Source organism: Vulpes vulpes, chromosome 9, assembly GCF_048418805.1.
Source record: "Vulpes vulpes isolate BD-2025 chromosome 9, VulVul3, whole genome shotgun sequence".
Lineage (NCBI taxonomy): Eukaryota > Metazoa > Chordata > Mammalia > Carnivora > Canidae > Vulpes > Vulpes vulpes.
This window is the reverse complement of record NC_132788.1, coordinates 23,931,214-23,951,759: the sequence shown is the minus strand read 5'-3', so window position 1 is coordinate 23,951,759 and position 20,546 is coordinate 23,931,214. Positions and strand designations below refer to the sequence as shown.

General features: G+C 36.2%; 1 protein-coding gene across 14 annotated transcripts in view; it reads right to left on the bottom strand.

Annotated features, from left to right (window-relative positions):
* MSRA (methionine sulfoxide reductase A) overlaps positions 1-20,546 on the bottom strand; it is a 426,469-nt gene that overhangs the window by 111,125 nt on the left and 294,798 nt on the right. The window lies entirely within an intron of this gene.

The window sequence follows — 20,546 nt, the reverse complement described above, 5'->3', positions numbered from 1 at the left end:
CAGTGACCTATTCATTTCATAACTGGGAGCTTGTACCTCCCACTCCTCTTCACCCCTTTTCACCCATCCCCCACAACCCTTTCACTCTGGTAACTATCAGTTTGTTCTCTGTATTTATGGGTCTGTTTCTACATTGTGTGTGTTCATTTGTTTTGGGGTTTTTTGTTTGTTTGTTTTTTGTTTTGTTTTTTAGATTCCACAAATATGTGAATTTGTCTTTTTCTGTTTGACTTATTTCCTTAGAATAATATCCTCTATGTCTATCCATGGTGTCACAAATGGCAAGATTTCATTCTTTATCCATTCATCCATCAATGGAAATTTAACATTGCTTCCATATCTTGGCTATTATGAATATTGCTGCAATAGACCCAGAGGTGCATATATTACTAAGTGCTTATTTTAATTTCATCTTGACACTCTCCTTAAAAAAACACAAAATATATTTGTTTTGCTTTGCTTAATTTAATTACAACATATATGTTTGAACTTAGGTAAATTTATTACAGGTCTTAGATCATAGTAGATGCTCTACAAATATGTATTTTTCTATGCAGATATTTAAACCATAACATATTCCATTTTTCACTTGCAAAGCACTGTGCTGTGCATTATTTTTGGGGATCTTAATGAGATACTCTGTGTGGCAGGTTGTGGTCCCTCACTTGGGAAACAAGGAGATGGGATTATGTATGTGTAAGCACATGGCATACTGCTTGGCACATAGGAGGTGCCTATAAATGACTAAATAACTGATATTCAGTGAGTCTGAAAAGCTTGCTAAGGTCATCCACCCAATTAAGGAAAAACCTGAGCCTTAAAGTTAGCCCAGCCCATTTTCCACTCTGTCACAGCTGCTAAAGTATAGATCCTGACCAATTTCTAACTGAATAATTTAGTCCCCAAAGTTAAACAGCCACAGGCTGAATATAGATCTCCTATAGATCTCCATGCTGTTGTCAAAACGAACTTCCCATGTGTTTACTGTATCATTCAAAAATCAACCTCAGTTTTAGCAAGCGCTCCAAGACTCCTCCAACAGAAGATTCAGTCTTCCAAAAAGAACAGCTTTGTACTTTCAGATATTACTGTACATGGGAATTACTGGGGGATATTGTTAAAAATGCAGATTCTGGTTCAGTAGGTCTGGGGTGAGCCTGAGTGAGACTCTGCATGCATTTCTAAGCTGCTCACGAGTGGTGCTGACCTCCAGACTGCACTTTGAGTAGCTAGGGTTTAGAATTTGCTCAGATGTTTTCCAGATTTTTTATAATCCATCAACAATAAGTTTAATTCCAATAATGCACTGAGGAAAACCTAAGTCTTTCAAAAACACAGGTTCCTGAGGTATGCAGTGTACAGTGCTCCCTCTGCCTCCCCCCATGCCCCCAGGAGGCACACACTTTTTACTGAACTCCTATTCAAGACTTAGTTCAAGCGACTTCACTCCACAAAACCTCCCTTGAGTGCTCCTTAGGGCTGTGACAATCACTGACTTCTTTGTCTCAGAGATTTTATTGTATTGCCTTGTTATTATATGGTTGTCCCTCTTCCTTGTCTGTGAGCCTTCCAGAGGGCAGAGCCTTACAGTCATAGGACCTGGTATAGCATCAGACAGTTGGATATACTTCCACTCATATTTGTTGCATGAAGAACATATGAGTTTATATCTTGTGATCCAAAGCCCTGCAATCAATACTGGAGTGCAAATCAATCAATCAAAGTGCTTTTTACTTTGTAAATGAAAATGCAAATTCAAATGTAAATAAAAGAATCTTTCTTAAGAGCTCTAGGAAAAAGTTACCAGTGAACTAATACGTTTGACTAGTAGAGGGAAGTGTAGTAGTTAAAGACACTAAAAGTTCACTATGGCAGTTAATGAATAGACAAGCTAGAATTCATGATCAAAAATAGAGGCTAAAAATAGAGGTTTAAAAAATAACAAATGAATAGGATTTAGGGTCAAGTCATAAGCTATCTATGGTATGTACATGCATACTTGTGCACCCAGTGGGGGGTGTTTTCTGGACCTACTTGTTTATACTTCAGATTGGCTGACTTCCTAGAAATTCCATCTTCCCACCTTCAGAGTTCCATCCCCACCTTGCCACACACATGGGGACCAGGAACTAATTAGTGGCTTAAACAGCCAATATTAATGACACCAGAATATTAGTTTAATAATATATAATAAAAATAAACCAGCTCATGTCTCCAATAAGCACTGTATAATACCAAATTAGAATATCTATTTCATTCCTATATAAGTTATATATTCACTTAAGTATCATAATATGATTATTATAATATACAACATATAGGTATTATTACAGCACAAATATTACTTATGGTATCTACTGTGTAGGTATTGTTATAGTATTATTTATTAAGCACCTAACATGGGTCGAATACCTTTCCAGGTGCTGAGGATACAGCAATAAATAAAAGCAAACCCTACCTTCTCAGAGTTCACATTCCAGTATAATTTAAGAAATTGGATAAATACACATTCCAGAATGGCACTTTGGCAACATCTTTTTCTTTGCCTTCCTGAATGTCCCCTCCTTCACTTAAATGAAAGGCTTTCCTTGTGTAACCACTTCACATTCTTTGGTGCACAATGATGTGATAGTAGCATTGTTGTTCTCTCTGAAAATATTCTCCAAAACATTCACCCAAAAGATTGGTGGATGGCTGATTTTCAGTAAAATCTGACCTATCTCCATTCGGCACAAGGTTCAGAACAGTAGGGTCTCCGTGTGGAGTTGTTATATATCTACTCAAGTTCCCTTTCTTGTGGAAGATAAACTAGTATATGAGTAAAAGAGGACATGCAGAAGTGATTTATTTATATTTTTCAACAAATTTTGCTAACATTCCATGTGCCTTGCACACTGAAGACAATAAATATCTCTGCATTTGGATGAAGACACTTGAATTATCATAGGATTATGAGAAATTGCTGCTTATGAATAAAAACTGACTGTTTAGCAAACAAGATAGGGATAATTAAGAATCATCCAAGGAAATTATAGAATAGTGGGCCCTTCCACTGATCATATTTTCACAAATAGTCTTGTAGAAGAGTGCACAATAAAATCTTTAGACTTATATCCATATTTAGAGCTCTCTTATAGTGATATTACAACCTGAGGGGTAGAAACAGAAAATTGCATGGTTGGGCAGAAAAGATGCACATGACTTGTCATTTCTAGACAAGTTTATAAGATAATGCATTTCTATAAAAAACAATCCATGGATTATTTTTTATGTAATTGTGGATTGTACTACTACTACAAATCAGGATAAGAATTTATGAACCCTTTCCTGAAGCCATGAACTCTTGAATTAAGTTCTAACTTGATCATCTGCTAACTGTAATACTACAATACTGATAGGGCTTCTGTCACTATTGTCCTTGTCTTCTTTGTGCAGACTTTGACTATCCCCAAATCTCCCTGGACAGCTATAAAAAGGAGTAACATAGTGGGCATTATCCACAGCTCTGCCCTAGACACCTCACACCTCTCCCTTTGCACCAATCCAAACTGACTATTCATCAATATGGAAAAATGGGAATTATTCACACAGTTACAGTCACTATCTTCAAGTCTTACAGATTTGAATTTACAGCCCTAACCTTCTGATCCCAACTCTTCTTGGATGTTTTCACAAACCTGACAGCTCCTCATATCAGAACCAATATACACTCTTCCCAGTCACTGTGGCTGAACCCCTGCCTGGCCAGAAAGGAAAACAAGAAAATGCTAAAGAGATACAGTAGGGGATCAAGAGAAAACATCAAAGCCTTTATTCAGATATCTTTGAATTTTGAGTGACACTGGATAAGACATTAACTCTCTGGTATATTCATGAATAACAATGTTAATTTGATTAAATTTTTTCAATCAAAATTCATCCCAAGGAGAAGGTATTAATATCTTAAAACCATACACACATTTCCACAAGCTTATGTGTGTGTTTGGTTAATTCCAGTGCATGTACATTTCAGTTCACTGAGGAAGAGGCTTATTAAATGGATAGGTGCTTGAAATGTGGAAACAGATGGTTCACTGGGAAGTATGATTTGATGCTCAACAGATTGAAAAACCTATAGAACTATGGATTTTCTGTTCTCGTTATTTTTAATACATTGCATTTACAGATATTTAGCATCATTAAACTTTTCACCATTTCTTTCAACCACTATTGGTTTATGTTATGAACACAAAATAGTAATTCACATGTGAGGAAAACCTGTTCACTAAATCTCTCATAAGAAGCCTAGAGCTCAGAGCTACAAGATCTTGTTTTTAAGTCTGACTTGCCACTGACATACTTTATGTAAATTACCACATCTTTCTGAGCTTCAAACCTCACTTGTAAAATAAGGATTATATGGACCTAAACTATAGGCTTGTTGTGAGGAGTAAATAAGATGAAATCTGTAAAGCACTTTGTTTACTACAAAAAATTACATAGGTGTTAAGTGCTTTTATTTAAACCATTTTTAATAAACTTGGAATGCTTCAGAATAACTAGTTTGAAATAAAAATAACAAATGATGTCACACAAGATACTCTAGGTACAACCCTTTTCATTCTCTGAAAAGCATTAAATAATATTCTTCTCTCAGATGCCCACACAGTACAGGTCACATAGATCCAAAGAGATAATCAGAATCTATTTTATGTGTGTAGAAATGTACTTGTTTTTAACTCTTCATTACATTTTTTAGCAGAATTATCTTCTCCATTAAAATTTCACCTCTACTAATCTCCAGCCCCGTTCTCTATTTCAATGGAAAACAAATCCAAGAAAGAGGAAAACTCTTTTGAGTGAATGTTCCTACACCTGCCCCATCCATGAAGAACTTTCCAAAGTAATATCTCCTTGACCTCTGATCCGAAGTATGGCAAAATCAGGTCTTTTTGGCACTGATCCCAAGAAAGAGCCTGGTCCAACCAATCAAATCACAAAATAAGTGAAATATTTAACTCTTATACCTGACCTAAACATTCTTTAAATGCTGTTATCAAGATGGCAAAACTAATCAAAATTGCATTGCGAAAAAGGACAGAAAAATGTTAGTGATGAGAATTCCTACTTGCTTTCCCTTCTTCCATAAATAAATACATTCTCTCCAACACAAAGTATTCACATAGTGCCAACTGTGTACTCAGCACTATGGAAGCTATGCAGAATTAATTATAAGCTTTGATCCCAAAAAAATAGCTGGGAAAAGGGAAAGAGAGAAAGGAATGAGCTTGACCCTATACTGCACTGTATTGGGTTTTTGCCAACGTTTCCCCTCACATTGTAGACAGCTGTCATTAATCTTCAAATTAGTCCGTCAAGTTGATATTCTCCACCTTCTTTGACACAAAGGAAGCTGTGAATCAGGGACATTAAGTGACCTGCCCAATGCCACAGAGCGGGTAAATGGTCATGCTGTGACTAAAGCTAGATCCACCTGACACCAAAACTGATGCACAAGTTAGAGCAAAAAAAAAATCAAGGACAATGGAACAAAGCGCACTGTAGGTGATGCATCTGGAAGGGAGCATCACCACCTAAGGCCCAGAAATAAGAACAAGCTTGGTATGCGCTGAGGACTGTGAAAAGACAAGGCTGGTTCTGCCTATAAGCCTAGAAGGAGATGAAGCTGGTTAGTTGAGCAGGAGGCCACATAGAAATCTGGACAGGACATACTGGGGACCAGATACATTTAGAAGCATCAGGCTTAAGGAAGCCACCCGGAACCCTGGGTAAGCATAATCTTCAAAAATCCAAAACTCTCTTTCATACAGATTCAATGTCACAAAGTTCACTGTTCCCTCCACTTGGCTTTGGAAAAACTGAGGCGATAAATTACTGACACTATTCAGCTGTTTTCATGTTCCAGGAAAGCAAGTGATGGGCTTGCTGTAGTTAGTGAAATGAAAATAACTGGCTGAGAAACAGCATCTTGTGCTGATCATTCTCCCACAACACTCTCTAAACTAAGTAATGAGGACTGGGCTTTGGGGCCTTCTTAAAGAGGACTGACCTCTTGGCATCTACCAACTGTTTGCAATTTCTCCATCCACCTTCTTCAAATAAGATTTGAAAGAACAAACCATCCTGAGACTGTTCTAAGATTCCATTCTCTCTCTCTCTCTCTCTCTCTCTCTCTCTCTCTCTCTTTCTCTCTCAGCAAAGTCACAGAAAGCATTGGAAAATAGAGAAATACTTAATCTATAATGAAGTAAAAAGACAGAAGTTCTCATCTGCTCAATGGGCCTTCTAACCTTAGCTCATTTTTGGCTACCAGGCCTGTTTTACACCTTTTAACTGGAGAGATGAGAAATCTGCTTGAACATGGTAATTTTAAAGGAAAATTCACATACTATGGCTTGTTTCAAAGTGATTAAGAAATTCCAGGACTCACCAGTTGATAGTGAACATCAGGGCAAAGGAGGACATATATATAAAGGGCCTGCAATGACTATGTTAGGGAACTTCAAAGGAGCAACATCATTAGAGGGTTCTCCATGTTGGTTGCAGAGACAGGGTGACTTCCATCAGGATGAATCCATATTCTTCTCTTCTATAAACTGCTGCTAGGAAGAAAATGGATCCTGACTCATAATTGGATTTTGTCATGAGACAGTTCTTAATTCTAAAACCAGCTCTGCTGTTAAATAACTGTGGAACTTCAGTCAAGTTATTAGACTCATCTACACTTCAGTTTCTTCATTTGGAAAAATGAGGGTGATGGTGCCATACTTCCTCACAGAGTTACTAGCTATCTTACATAGGAGCTCAGTAAACAGAATTCCTCCATCCCCTTATGACTTCTAATGCAGAAATTGAAGAAAGAGACTTTTTCAACATACTTCTTAAGAATTTAGAAATTTCTCAGTCAATAAAGAGTTGCTGAGCATCTACCTCAGTTCAGGAATCTTACTAGGACTTCAGCTAAAATACACACCAAAGAACCTGATCTTAGTTTCAGAAAATTTCTACAATGTATCTATCATGTATCATCAAATGGATAAGTATGAAAAGAAGCAAGATGTGCTCATTAAGAGTGAACAGAGATCCATCAAGCATCCACGCCTCTTAACCACTCTTCCCTCAGTGGCAATCAAGAATTTGGGTTAGACAAGTTTAAAACCAGTTTTATTGCAGTAAAATTGATATACAATAAATGCTATATATTTAAAGTATACGATTTGATCAGTTTTGACATCTATATAGATCATGAAACCATTGCCACAATCAAGATAATGAACTCCTCCAAAATATTCCTCAGGCCCCTTTTAAATCTGTCCTTCCCACCACTCTCAGTCCCCACCCTCAAGCCTCAGGCAAACTTTCATCTACATTCTATCATTCATTTAGGTTCATTTGCATTTTCTAGAATTTTATACAGGTGGAATCATATAGCATATACCATTTTTTTGGTAACTCAACCATGTTGTTATAAGTTCAATAGTTCCTTCTTTATTGCTGGGTAGTGTTCCAGTGATTGGATATCCTACAATTTGTTTATTCATTGACCTATTGATGGACATTTTGGTTCTTTCCTGCTTTGGGCTATTAAAATAAAACTAGTATAAATAAATGAGTATAAAATGCTATAAAATAAAAACTAGTATAAATAGTATAAATGTACAAGTCTTTGTATGTACATATGCTTTCATTTCTTCTAGATAAATACCCAGGAGTGAAATGGCTGGTACATTTTTGTTTAATTTAAGATTGCCAAGCTTTTTCCAAAGTGATTGTAATATTTTATATTACCTGCCAGCATTGTATGAGAACTCCAGTTGTCTTATATATACAGACACTTGGCATTGCCAGTCTTTTTAATTTTAGCTATTCTAATATATGTGTAGCAATAGCTCATTGTGGTTTTAATTTGAATTTCTTAACGCCCAATGATGTTAAGCATTTTTCATGTGATAACTTGCTATCTGTACATCTTCTCTGGTAAAGTGTTCAAATATTTCATATATTTTTAAAATTGTGTTGTTTTCATATTATTGAATTTAAAGAGTTTTTTTAAATATATTCTGGATACAAGTGTCTGATCAGATATATAACAGGAAACTGCTTTCTCCCAGTCATGGTTAGTCTTTCATTCTCCTGTGACTTTCAAAGAGCACAAATTAATTCTGATGAAGTCTGAATTATTAATGGCTTCTTTTATGGATCATATTTTTGGTGTTGTACCTAAAATTTTTTTATCTAACGTAAGTCACAAAGATTGTTTGAATGCCTGGTTATCATTAATGGATACCAAAAAGAGTGACTTTTACCTTGCTGGGTGCTGGATATTTTGTAATGCGACGTATATGCCCATATTCTTTGTTATGAAATGAGGTTAAGTTACTTGGCAAAAGCTATGTATCCTTGAACTTAGGGGAAGATTATGGAGTAGGGGAACCCTAAACTCATTTCATCCCACAGATGCAACTAAAAAATACTCACATTAGTGTAAACAGCCCAGAAAGCCACCTAAAGACTGATTGAACAAAGTACACGACTAAGTGTAAAGAAGCCACACTGAAGAAAGTAGGAAGAGCAGAGATGTGGTAAGGAGCTAAAGGGGCCAGGCCATCTGTGGGGTAATGTGGAGGGGAGGCCAGGAGCCATGACAAGGAGAGGGGAGAGAAACAGACTTTCATACCAAAGAGAACCATGTGAGGAAAATGAATCCCCACAACATTTGGCTTTGAAAATTAGAGGGGCTGAACTTTGTGAGTTCTTACAACCAGAGGGACTTAAAGCTGGGAATTTTGAAAATCAGCAGGCTAGGCTCTGGGAGAACTGGGAAGGTAAGAGGAAGCTGAGTCCCTCCTCTTAAAAAGACAGCATGACAAAAAGTCTACAGAGATACAGAGTAGAAGCAGCAGTTTGAAAACCTGGGGCATACAAGACGGAGAATTATTTACTAATCTCAGAGTGTGTCCCAGAGGTGTGGTGTTTGCTAAGGGACTTCTCTAAGAACAAAGGAGCTAGAAGGTGCCATCTCCCTCCTTTGCCCCCCAGCATAAACACATAGCCACCTGTGGGAACTGGCATGGCACCAACATTCACTAACAAGCCCTATGCCTAGCATCCCCTATCTACACAGCTTCCACAATCCGCAGATCTGCAGATCTGCCTTTCCAGTCATGCTTGCCTCAGTCCCAGCACTGCAGGATCCCTCCCCCAGAAGACTGGCACACTCTATTAAAATTGTGCACCTTCCCCATGCATTTTTTGCAGATCTTCCCTGACCACCCCTGGTGGTGCCAGTGGGGTGGCAGCAGCAGGACGTAGTTTGTAAGCAGGCCAGCATGCACACTGTTCAAACTGCATGCCCACCCCATCCACCCAGTCCCAGTGGTGGCAATGGTGGCATATCCCTTCTTGCTGGCATGCAAACTTTGTAGGCACCACTCAACTGACCCCCTTTCAATATACTCTTGGTCAGAGCCCATTCAAACCAGGCTACAAGTCTAGCAGTGTGTAAGCAGCCCTAAAAGGATCCAGCACCACTCCAAAGTGGCTCTGGCCCTAGGGTGAGAGGAAGATAACCATACACACCAAGCAGACACTGTAAACAGTTGGTGTGATTATAAAGACCACCCACCAACAAAAACTTCTTTGAGACAACATAGGGAAAGCAACCTGCAGTTTGGTGCTATTACATCTCTGGCAAATGCCTTATCTGATTCAGCTCAAGCCCAAAGCAGCCCCAGACTGGTCCATTAACACCACAGAGATCAAACACTGCCCACAACAGACAAAGAGAGACATAAATGGACCAAAGGAAAAAGCAGCCAAGACACAATGGCAGGGTATGCACAACACACCTAGGAGATATTCCTGAAGCACCAGATTCTGGAGAATAGAAGATACTGCACTTCAGGACACTATAGGATCTCTTCTGCCTAAGATCATTACTTCCAAGAGCAGGAGATGTAGCTGACTTTCCTAACACACAGCAATAGTCCAGAGAGTTAGACAAAATGAAGAGATTAGAGGGATATGTTCCAAATGAAAAAATAGGACAAAACCACAGCAAGAAGCAAGACATAAGCAATATGCCTGATAGAGAATTTAAAGTAATGATCATAAAAATACTCATTGGATTTGAAAAAAAGAGTGAAGGACATCAGTGAGACCCCTAACATAGAGAAAAAAAGAAACTGGAAATGAGTAACACAATAAATGAAATTAAAAATGCAGTAAATGGAATAAATGGGCTAGAAGAAGTTAAAGAAAACATCAGTGACCTGGAACAGAAAAATTAATTAATGGAAAATAATCAAGCTGAGCATGTGAGAGAAAAAAAAATTGTACCAAATGATAATAGGCTTAGGGAACTCAGCACCTCCATCAAGCATAATAATGTTCATATTATAGGGATCCCAGATGAAGAAGAGAGAGAAGAGGACTGAAATCTCTTTGAAGACATAACAGTGGAAAAATTCCCATAACTGGGGAAGGAAAGATAAATGCAGATCCACGAGGCACAGAGATTCCCCCCCTAAAATTAACCCAAAGAGGTCCACACCAAGATACATAGTAATTAAAATGGCAAAAAGTAGTGATAAAGAGAGAATTTTTAAAGCATTGAAAGTTACAAGGGAAGCCTCATAAGATTATTAGCAGATTTTTTAGCAGAAACTATGCAGGCCGGAAGAATGTAGCACAATATATGTGAAGTGCTAAAAGGGAAAAATCTGCTATCAAGAAAACTCTACCGAGGAAGACTATCATTCATAAGGAGAGATAAAGAGTTTCCCAGACAAATAAAAGCTAAAGGAGTTCATGACCACTAAACCAGCCATACGAAAATATTAAAGGGAACACTTTGCATAGAAAGGAAAGACTATAATTAAGAGTAAGAAAAGTAAGAAGCACAAAAGCAGTAAAAATAAGTATATCTATAAAATCAATCACAGGACATACAAAACAAAAGGATGTAAAGAATGATACCACACACCTAAAGAGTGGTAGGGACAGGAGTAAACAATGGGTTGAAACTTAAATGATCATCAGCTTGATATGCATAGATGGCTATATGCAGAAGATGTTATATACAAACCTAATGGCAACTACAAATCAAAAGCCAGTAATAGATATTTAAAAAATTTTAAAAAATCCAAGTAGATCACTAAAGAAAGCCAACAAAATGTGACAGAAGACAGCAAGAGAAAAACCAGAGAAGAACTACAAAAGCAACCACAAGAGACCTGGGATTGAGTCCCGCGTTGGGCTCCCTGCATGGAGCCTGCTTCTCCCTCTGCCTGTGTCTCTTCCTCTCTCTCTCTCTCTTTCTGTGTGTGTGTGTGTCTTATGAATAAATAAATAAATCTTTAAAAAAAAGCAACCACAAAACAGATAACAAAATGGCAATAAATATCTATCTATCTATCTATCTACCTATCTATACCTATTTATCTATCATTACTTTTAGTGTAAATGGACTAAATGTTCCTATCTATCTGTCAATAATTACTTTGAATGTAAATGGACTAAAGGTGATGGAATGGATAAAAAGCAAAACCCACCTATATGCTGTCTACAAGAGACTCACTTCAGACCTAAAGACCCCTGCAGTTTGAAAGTGAGGAGATAGACAAATATTTATCATACAAATGGATATGAAAAGAAAGCCAGCACAGCAATACTTTTATCAGATAAAATCTATTTTAAAAAAAGAATATAACAAGAAACAAAGAAGAACACTATATAATAATAAAGGGAACAATCTAACAAGAAGATATAATAATTGTAAATATTTACACACCCAACATTGGAGTATCCAAATGCATTTAATAACAGTTTAATGCAGTTAATAACAAACATAAAGGAAGTAATCAATAGTAATACAATAATAGTAGAAGACTTTAACACCCCACTTACATCAATGGATAGGTTATCCAAGCAAAAGTCAACAAAGTAATGGTGGCTTTGAAGGATACATTGGACCAGATGAATCTAAATGATATATTCAGAAGATTCCATCCTAACACAGCAGAATACACATTTTTTTTCAAGTCTTCATGGAACATTCTTCAGAATAGATCACATATTAGGCCACAAAACAAGTCTTAATGAATTCAAAAAGATCAAGGTCATACCATGCATCTTTTATGGACCACAATATTATGAAACTAGAAGTCAATCACAAGAAAGAATCTAGAAAGACCATAAATACATGAAGGTTAAATAACATGCTACTAAACAATGAATGGGCCAATCAAGAAATCAAAGAAAAAAACAAAAAAATTACATGGAGAGAAATGAAAATGAAAACACAATGATCCAAAATTTTTGAGATATAGCAAAAGTGGTTCTAACAGGAAAGTTCTCAGCAATACAGGCCTACCTCAAGAAGCAAGAAAAATCTCAAACAAATAACCTTACACCTAAAGAGTTACAAAAAGGACAAACAAAACTCAAAAACAGCAGAAAGAAGGAAGTAATGAAGATTAGAGCAGAAATAATTGATACAGAAACTGAAAAAACAGAACAGATCAATGAAACCAGGAGCTGGTTCTTTCAAAGATCAACAAAATTGATAAACCTCTAGTAAGACTCAATGAAAAAAAAAAGAGAGAGAGAGAGAGAAAGGACCCAAATAAGCAAAACCACTAGTGAAACAGAAGAAATAATAACCAATACCACCAAAAATAAACAATTGTAACAATACTATTGAATACTTATATGCCAACAAATTGGGACAACTCAGAAGAAATGGATAAATTCCTTTTTTTTTAAATGGATAAATTCCTAGAAATATATAACCTACCAAAGCTAAAGCAGGAAGAAAAAGAACATCTGAACAAACAAATGACCAGCAATGAAATTGAATCAGTAATCAAAAAAAACTTCCAAGAAACAAAAGCCCAGACTCAGACAGCTTCACAGATAAAATCTACTAATCATTTATTTTTTTAAAAGATTTTATTTATTTATTCATGAGAGATGGAGAGAGAGAGAGAGAGAGAGAGAGAGGCAGAGACACAGGCAGAGACACAGGCAGAGGGAGAAGCAGGCTCCATGCAGGGAGCCAGATGTGGGACTCAATCCCAAGTCTCCAGGATCACACCCCGGGCTGCAGGCAGCACTAAACCCACTGCGCCACCAGGGCTGCCCTCTACCAAACATTTAAAGAGTTAATACCTATACTCAAACTGTTCCAAAAAAATTCAAGAGGAAGAAAAACTTCCAAATTCATTCTATGAAACCAGTATCACTCTGATACCAAAATCAGATAAGACACCACCAAAAAAGAGGACTACAGGCCAATATCCTTCATGGGTATAGATACAAAAATCCTCAATAAAATGTTAGCAAACCCAACAATATATTAAAAAAATAATACACCATGATTAAATGGAATATATTCCTGGGATGTAAGGGTGGTTCAATATTTGCAAAACAATCAATGTGATACATCACATCAATAAAAGAAAAAATAAAAACCATAAGATCACTTCAATAGATGCAAAAAAAAATTTTTTACAAAGAACAACATCCATTCATAATAAAAACCCTCTGCAAAGTAGGTCTAGAGGGAACATATCTCAACATAATAAAGGCCTTACATGAAAAACCCATAGCTAACATCATACTTGATGGTAAAATGCTGAGAGCTTTTCCACTAAGCGTCAAGAACAAGACAGGGATGTCCAGGCCCATCACTTTTATTCAACATAGTACTGTAAGTCTCAGCCACAGAAATTAGACAACATAAAGGAAAAAATGCATCCAAATTGGTAAGGAAGAAGTAACTCTCTCACTATTTGCAGGTGACATGATATATAGAGAGAGAAAATCCTAAACCCTCCACCAAAAAACTACTGGAACTGAATATAAATTCAGTAAAGTCACAGGATACAAAATCAATGCACAGAAATCTGTTGTATTCCTATATACTAATAAGAGTATAATCCCATTTACAATTACACCAAAAGCAGTAAAATATCTAGGAATAAACTTATCAGAGAGGCAAAAGACTTATACTCTGAAAACTATAAAACACTGATGAAAGAAATTTAGAACAACATAAAGAAATGGAAAGATATTCTATGCTCATAGGTTGGAAGAACAAATATTGTTAAAATATCTATACTTGCCAAAGCAATCTACAGATTTAATGCAATCTTTATCAAAATACCAACAGCATTTTTCACAGAACTAGAACAAACAATCCTAAAATTTATAGGAACCACAAAAGACCTCAAATAGCCAAAGCAATCTTGAAAAAGAAAACAAAACTGGAGGTATCACAATTCCAGACTTCAAGTTATATTACAAAGTGGTAGTAATTAAAGCAGAATGGTACTGGCATAAAAATAGACACACAGATCAATAGAATAGAACAGAAAACCCAGAAATAAATCCACAATTAAATGGTTAATTAATCTGCAACAAAGCGGGAAAGAATATCCAATGGGAAAAAGACAATCTCTTCATTCAATAAACACTGTTGGAAAAACGGACAGCCAAATGCAAAAAAATGAAATTGGACCATTATACATAAGAATAAACTCAAAATGGATTAAGGACCTAAATATGAGATCCAAAACCATAAAAATCCTAGAAGACAGCATAGGCAGTAATCTCTCTGACATCAGCCATAACATCTTTCTGGATCTGTCTCCTTAAGGCAAGGTAAACAAAAGCAAAAATAAACTATTGGTATTACATCAAAATAAAAAGCTTCTGTACAGCAAAGGAAACAACCAACAAAACTAAAAGACAACCTATTGAATGGAAGAAGATATTTGCAAATGACACATCCAATAAAGGGTTAGTATCCAAAATATATAAAAGAACTTAGAAAAAAGCAACACCAAAAACCCAAATCATTCAAATAAAAAATGGGCAGAAGACATGAACAGACATTTCTCCAAAAAAGACATCCAGATGGCCAATAGACATATGAAAAGATGCCTAACATTACTCATCATCAGGGAAATGCAAATCAAAACTACCATGAGATATCACCTCACACTTGTCAAAATGGCTAAAATAAAATATTAAAGAAAGAACAAGTGTTGGTCAGGATGTGGAGCCCTTGTGCATTGTTGGTGGGAATACAAACTGGTGCAGCCACCACCATAGGAGACAGTTTGCAGGTTTCTGAAAAAATTAAAAATAAAACTACCCTAAAATCCCATAATGGCACTACTGGGTATTTAGCTGAAGAATATGAAAACACTAATTTGAAGGGATGTATACACCCCTATGTTATTGCACCATTATTTGCAATAGCCAAATTATAAAAGCAGCCCAAGTGTCCATCAAAAGACGAATGGATAAAGAAGATGTGGTATATATATATATATATATATATATATATATATATATATATATACACACACACACACACACATACACAATGGGTATTATTTAGCCAGATTAAAGAGTGAAATCCTGCCATTCACAGTGACCTGGATGGAGCTAGACAGCATAATGCTAAGTGAAATAAGTCAGAGAAAGACAAATAAATACCTTATGATTTTGCTCATATGTGAAATTTAAGAAACAAAACGAACAAAGGGGCATAAAAGAGACAAACCAAAAGACAGGGTCTTAACTAAAGGGAACAAAGAGATAGTTACCAGAGAGGGGAAATGAGTCAGGGGATGGGTGAAATAGGTGAAGAGGATTAAGAGCACACTTATCTTGATGAGCACTGAGTAATATTTGGAACTGTTGAATCATTATATTGTAGCCTTGAAACTAATACATAACTGTATGTTAACTATACTGGAATTAAAATTTTAAAAAATAAAAATTTTAAGTAGCATGTCCTTTGGTTCTTATTTTCAAGCACTTATTTTGGACCAAAGCACCTTTTAATCTAGGTTAATTTTCCTATGAATGAGGTAAACTTTTCTGAGTACCTGATGCCCAGTGAATTTTTATATTTACCACTCTGGCTGGCAAAAACAGGTAGCATTTCGAACCCTGTATGAGTTCTGGGAAATTTTCCCTCTAATTCTTCAAAGTGATTCTTTTCCTGGCTTCAAGTTGTTTAATCACACAATATTCTGGTCAGTACTCAGACAATCACTTAAAGGAACACTTTGCAGACAATCACTTAAAGGAACACTTTGCAGAAATCCAGAGATTTCTCTCGCCTCCCTTCTTCCTTCCTTAGGATCCCTAAATTTCCACATCCATCTCCTCAACTCCTGGATACTGTGAGGCTTGGCCTGGGCTCCTTTTCCTTGCTCAGCAGCAGAGAAATTTGCTCTATGAAATCAGATGGGGGCAACTGTAGGATTTATTTGTTTCTCTGATGTCCAATGTCTTGAGAACCATTGTTTTATATATCTTGTCTAATATTTTGGTCCTTTCAAATATCACTTCTAGCCCTAATTTTAAAAAAATCATTTAAAGTTAAAATAATGGGCACAGGGGCATGGATAGCTGGGCTGAAAATTTTCCTTAGGTTTGAGTGGAGTTTTTTGTATCTTTTGTTCTATGTTACTATTCTGTTAACAAATGGACTCTAAATTTATTTCAGTAAAATAATTCAATTTAAAATGTGCAGAAATGGCATCTAGATGTTGACAAATATCTTTATTTGTTTTTTGAAAATTTTATTTATTTATTCATGAGAGACATAGAGAGAGGCAGAGATATAGGCAGAGGGAGAAGCTCCCTCCCCGGAGGGAGCCTGATGTGGGACTTGATACCAGGATCCCAGGATCATGCCCTGAGCCAAAGGCAGATGCTCAAACATTGAACCACCCAGATGCCCTAGCAAATATCTTTAAATTCCCATCTTTAATCAACAAATCAATTTTCTCTTTTACTTTTTTGTCTTTGTTCTTCTTTATCCCAGCTCCATTAGACAGTGTTAATAGCATCTTCCTTCCTTAAGTGCTCTTCCCCTTGGCCTGGTAACACCACCTAAGACTTTACCTATTTCTTGACCAGCTTCTATCTATCTGCTTCTCCATCTTCCCCCTTAATTCTCCTTACAACAACAATTGTTCATAAGTTTGGCCTTTTGCCATTCCCCTCCCTTGCATGTGCCGTCCAATGGAATCTCCCTTTTCTATGGTAAAAACTTACAAATCTATATTTGTGACTCAAATTCCCTTTCAAGTTTCAGTCTTGTAGAACCACATTCCCATTAGACAGTTACCTACCTAGGCTCCCTCATCCTTCAGTTTTCAACTAACCTTGTTATCTTTCATTGTCCCCTACCTTCTCATCTCTACCAAATGACATGATCATTCCCCTAGCAACCCAAGCTTTCAGTCTTGTAGTAATCCATGTTTCATTTGAGCTTCTTTTATACCTTAAGCCAGACAGTCACTTAACTTTACCTTTGTTTTCTATAAAATCTTTCACTAATCTTCTTTCCCCTTCTATAGCTTCCACTCTCATCTAAACTCAATACCTCATGGTATGTGATGATAAAGCCAGGATGAATACTCGGATCTTCGGTAGAGACCTAATTCAGGGTTGTTTAATAAATTCTTCCAGGTTGTTTCTGGCTGTGTATATTGAGTAAACGAATTGGTAGTTCTTTGTAATAGTGGATCATTTCACTACATAATCCTACTACTGCTTCCAGAACTACAAGCCTAATATTTCACTCCTCTTCCCATGTACAAAGCCTAAAGGCATCATTTTTCAGATTTTCCATTCTCAGAACAAAGTGAACATAATGCATAAAACTGACAGAGGTCTGCAAGTCCCTCCTGTGAAACACATTCAATTTAATAATTCTTATGCTAGACTTATAGCTTTGACTTATTATCTCCTTAAACTTTATAAAAGTCAATACATTTATCAGTTACTCTTCCATATCAATATTCACTAAAGGAAGATGCTTTTGAAAAGTAAAGTGAATAAAAAATAAAGAAAGGAAAGTAGAGTGAAGGCAAGTAGAGCAAAATTTCCTTTAAACAATCCAAGGGGTTTAGAATATAAATATGTCCAATTCCTGACTTTTAACCAGGGGCACCCCAGGACATTACATTGAAATTCAGACTTCCATGTGATTTGGGTCAAGCATAAACCTTCAGTCACTCTTTTGCATACCAAGAGATGATAAACTATCAGCAAGGGAAAATGTTATCTAGATCATTTGAAGGAGGCAAGAGTTCTTGGGCTATTTTAAAGAGGGAAGGAAATGCTAAGAAATCAACTAATATATTAAAAATGAAACCTAGGTGTTTTTAAAAAGCCACTACTGGGCAACTAAACTTAAAATAGAAGGGTAACTACAAAGGACTCTTTAACAGGTTGCTTCACCTTGGCACTATTGACATTGTGGCTTGGGTAATTCCTTGCAGTGAGGGGCTGTCCTATGCATTGTAGAATGTGTTCCAACATCTCTAGAGTTTATCCACTATTGCCAACAGCATCCACTCAGTTCTGAAAACCAAAAATATCTATATACACTTCCACATATCCCCTGAAGGGTTGAAACTGTCCCTACTTGAAACCCACTACTATTTATTAATGAGCAACATCTTTTGATATCATCACTTATAAAGAGTCCTTTTTCAAGGCAGTTAAATGAAGGAACACATGAGGTGAAAGCTCTAGAATGTGAAAACCAACAGTTACAAAAGAGTATCACAGGTCTTTGGTATTTATATTTTCTTTTATATCCACTAATTTCAGTGGTTACCAATGTGCTTGCTTGCTTGCTTCATTCCTTCCTTCCATTCCTTTCTATCTTATCCCCAAATTCAAGAGAATGAAGATTTGCATTTGAGAAGCTAAGACCTTTTTCAAAATTTTTTTCTGGTTAAACAGCATTTTAAGTTATACATTGAAAGTCTACAAGGAAGGGAAGAAGATATTACAGTCTTCAAGTGAATAAGCAGAAATTGAAATCAACATGTAGACAATTGCAAAGAGATAAAGTTCTGAATCATAAGAATAAAGCAAGAAAAAAGTCCGTTTTTCTACTTACTTAATAGTTTTGCTGGTGATTACAGCATCTTTTCATATCTCTCAGAAAGTCTACATCTCAAAAATTAGTATGGTCCTACCTCATAATACCAATTAGGAACTGCAATCAGTTTAACAGAGAACAAAAATAACAGTGACTTAAACAAAATAGGATTATATTTCTTTTTCATTTAAAAATAGGGGACAACTACTAAGGTAGGCTCCATGGTCCCCAGGAACTAAAATTTCTTCTTTCCACTCAACTCTCCTTAGCATATGGCTAAATAGGGCCTCCATGGGGTAAACATTGCAGGGCCCTGAGGTGCTCCAACAAATGAATGAGCCTGTCTCCCTCACAGTAATAGATAGCCCTTCTTATAATCACCCTTTTATCATCACCCACATGATGTTTCCTGGCATACTTGGCCTTTACACTCAGGTGTTTGAGACAAGCTTATTAATATGGAACAACCCCACTTTACCCGACTGAAAATTAATTCTGTCAATTTTAAATGACATCCCATTTTGATTTTGAAATACATCAGAAAGAAGAAAGGAAGGAAGGGAGGATGGAAGGAAGGAAGGAAGGAAGGGGCTTGGGAGGAAGGGCCCGAAGGAGGAAGAGAGGGAGATATATGTTGTTTACCTCTTGAAGTACCTCTTTTCTTTTCTTCTTATGGAATATGAAAATAATTCTGAGGAAAAAATATTGTGGTGGAGGAACTATGGCAAATGGTCCACTATGAAACTGGCCAGCCCAGATTTAATAGAACTCCAATGGCTCATTTCAACCTCTGCTTGACAAGAATATAGGCCACACCAATTAAGAATAACTAATCCTTTTCATTTCTCATGTCTGAATATTACACATAAAATATACTCTATGTAACAGTTACAATAACACACATATGACCCTATTAAATTAAACATATCTTAACTCCAAATGCAATTAATATTTGATTCAGGTGATCAACAAAATAGCTAATGATGCTAGAGCCTTCACTATGTAGCATTGTATTATACTTATATTATTCACCAAATTCTCCGAGTACATTAAGTATTAATATTGAACCCATTTCCCAAAGATAAGACTGATACTCAGAGAAAGGCTAAGTATTGACCCAAGCCAATGCTTGATCTGGAACCAGCTAACTCCAAAGCCCATGTCTGAGTCACTATCATTCCAATTTGTAATTAATATATCATTTAAGTACATTTTTAAAATGAAGTAGGATGTAGTAAACTATGAAAGATACTATGTGGCTCTCCTCAAAAGGAAATACCCTGTGTTACCTATCATTTGCACAATGTTCTTTTTCATTTTTTAATGCAATGCATTTCATAAGGATACAATGATCAGAGGAGCAGATATTCACTCTGCACCTAAAAGGAAGATTTTCATTTTCAATAATGAGAAAACAGTACTTCCATAATCATAAATAAATTATTTTGAAAAGATATGGTGATTTCTTCCTGAAAGGTAAAAAGTCACCTTAGTACAGATTTTGCTATTATAAAAGGGAAATTCTATTTATGACCGGTAAGAGAAAACATTTAAAATTATTTTATCTTTCTTAGAATGCCTGGGACTCCATATCCATTTATGCTATTAACTCCCAAGTTTA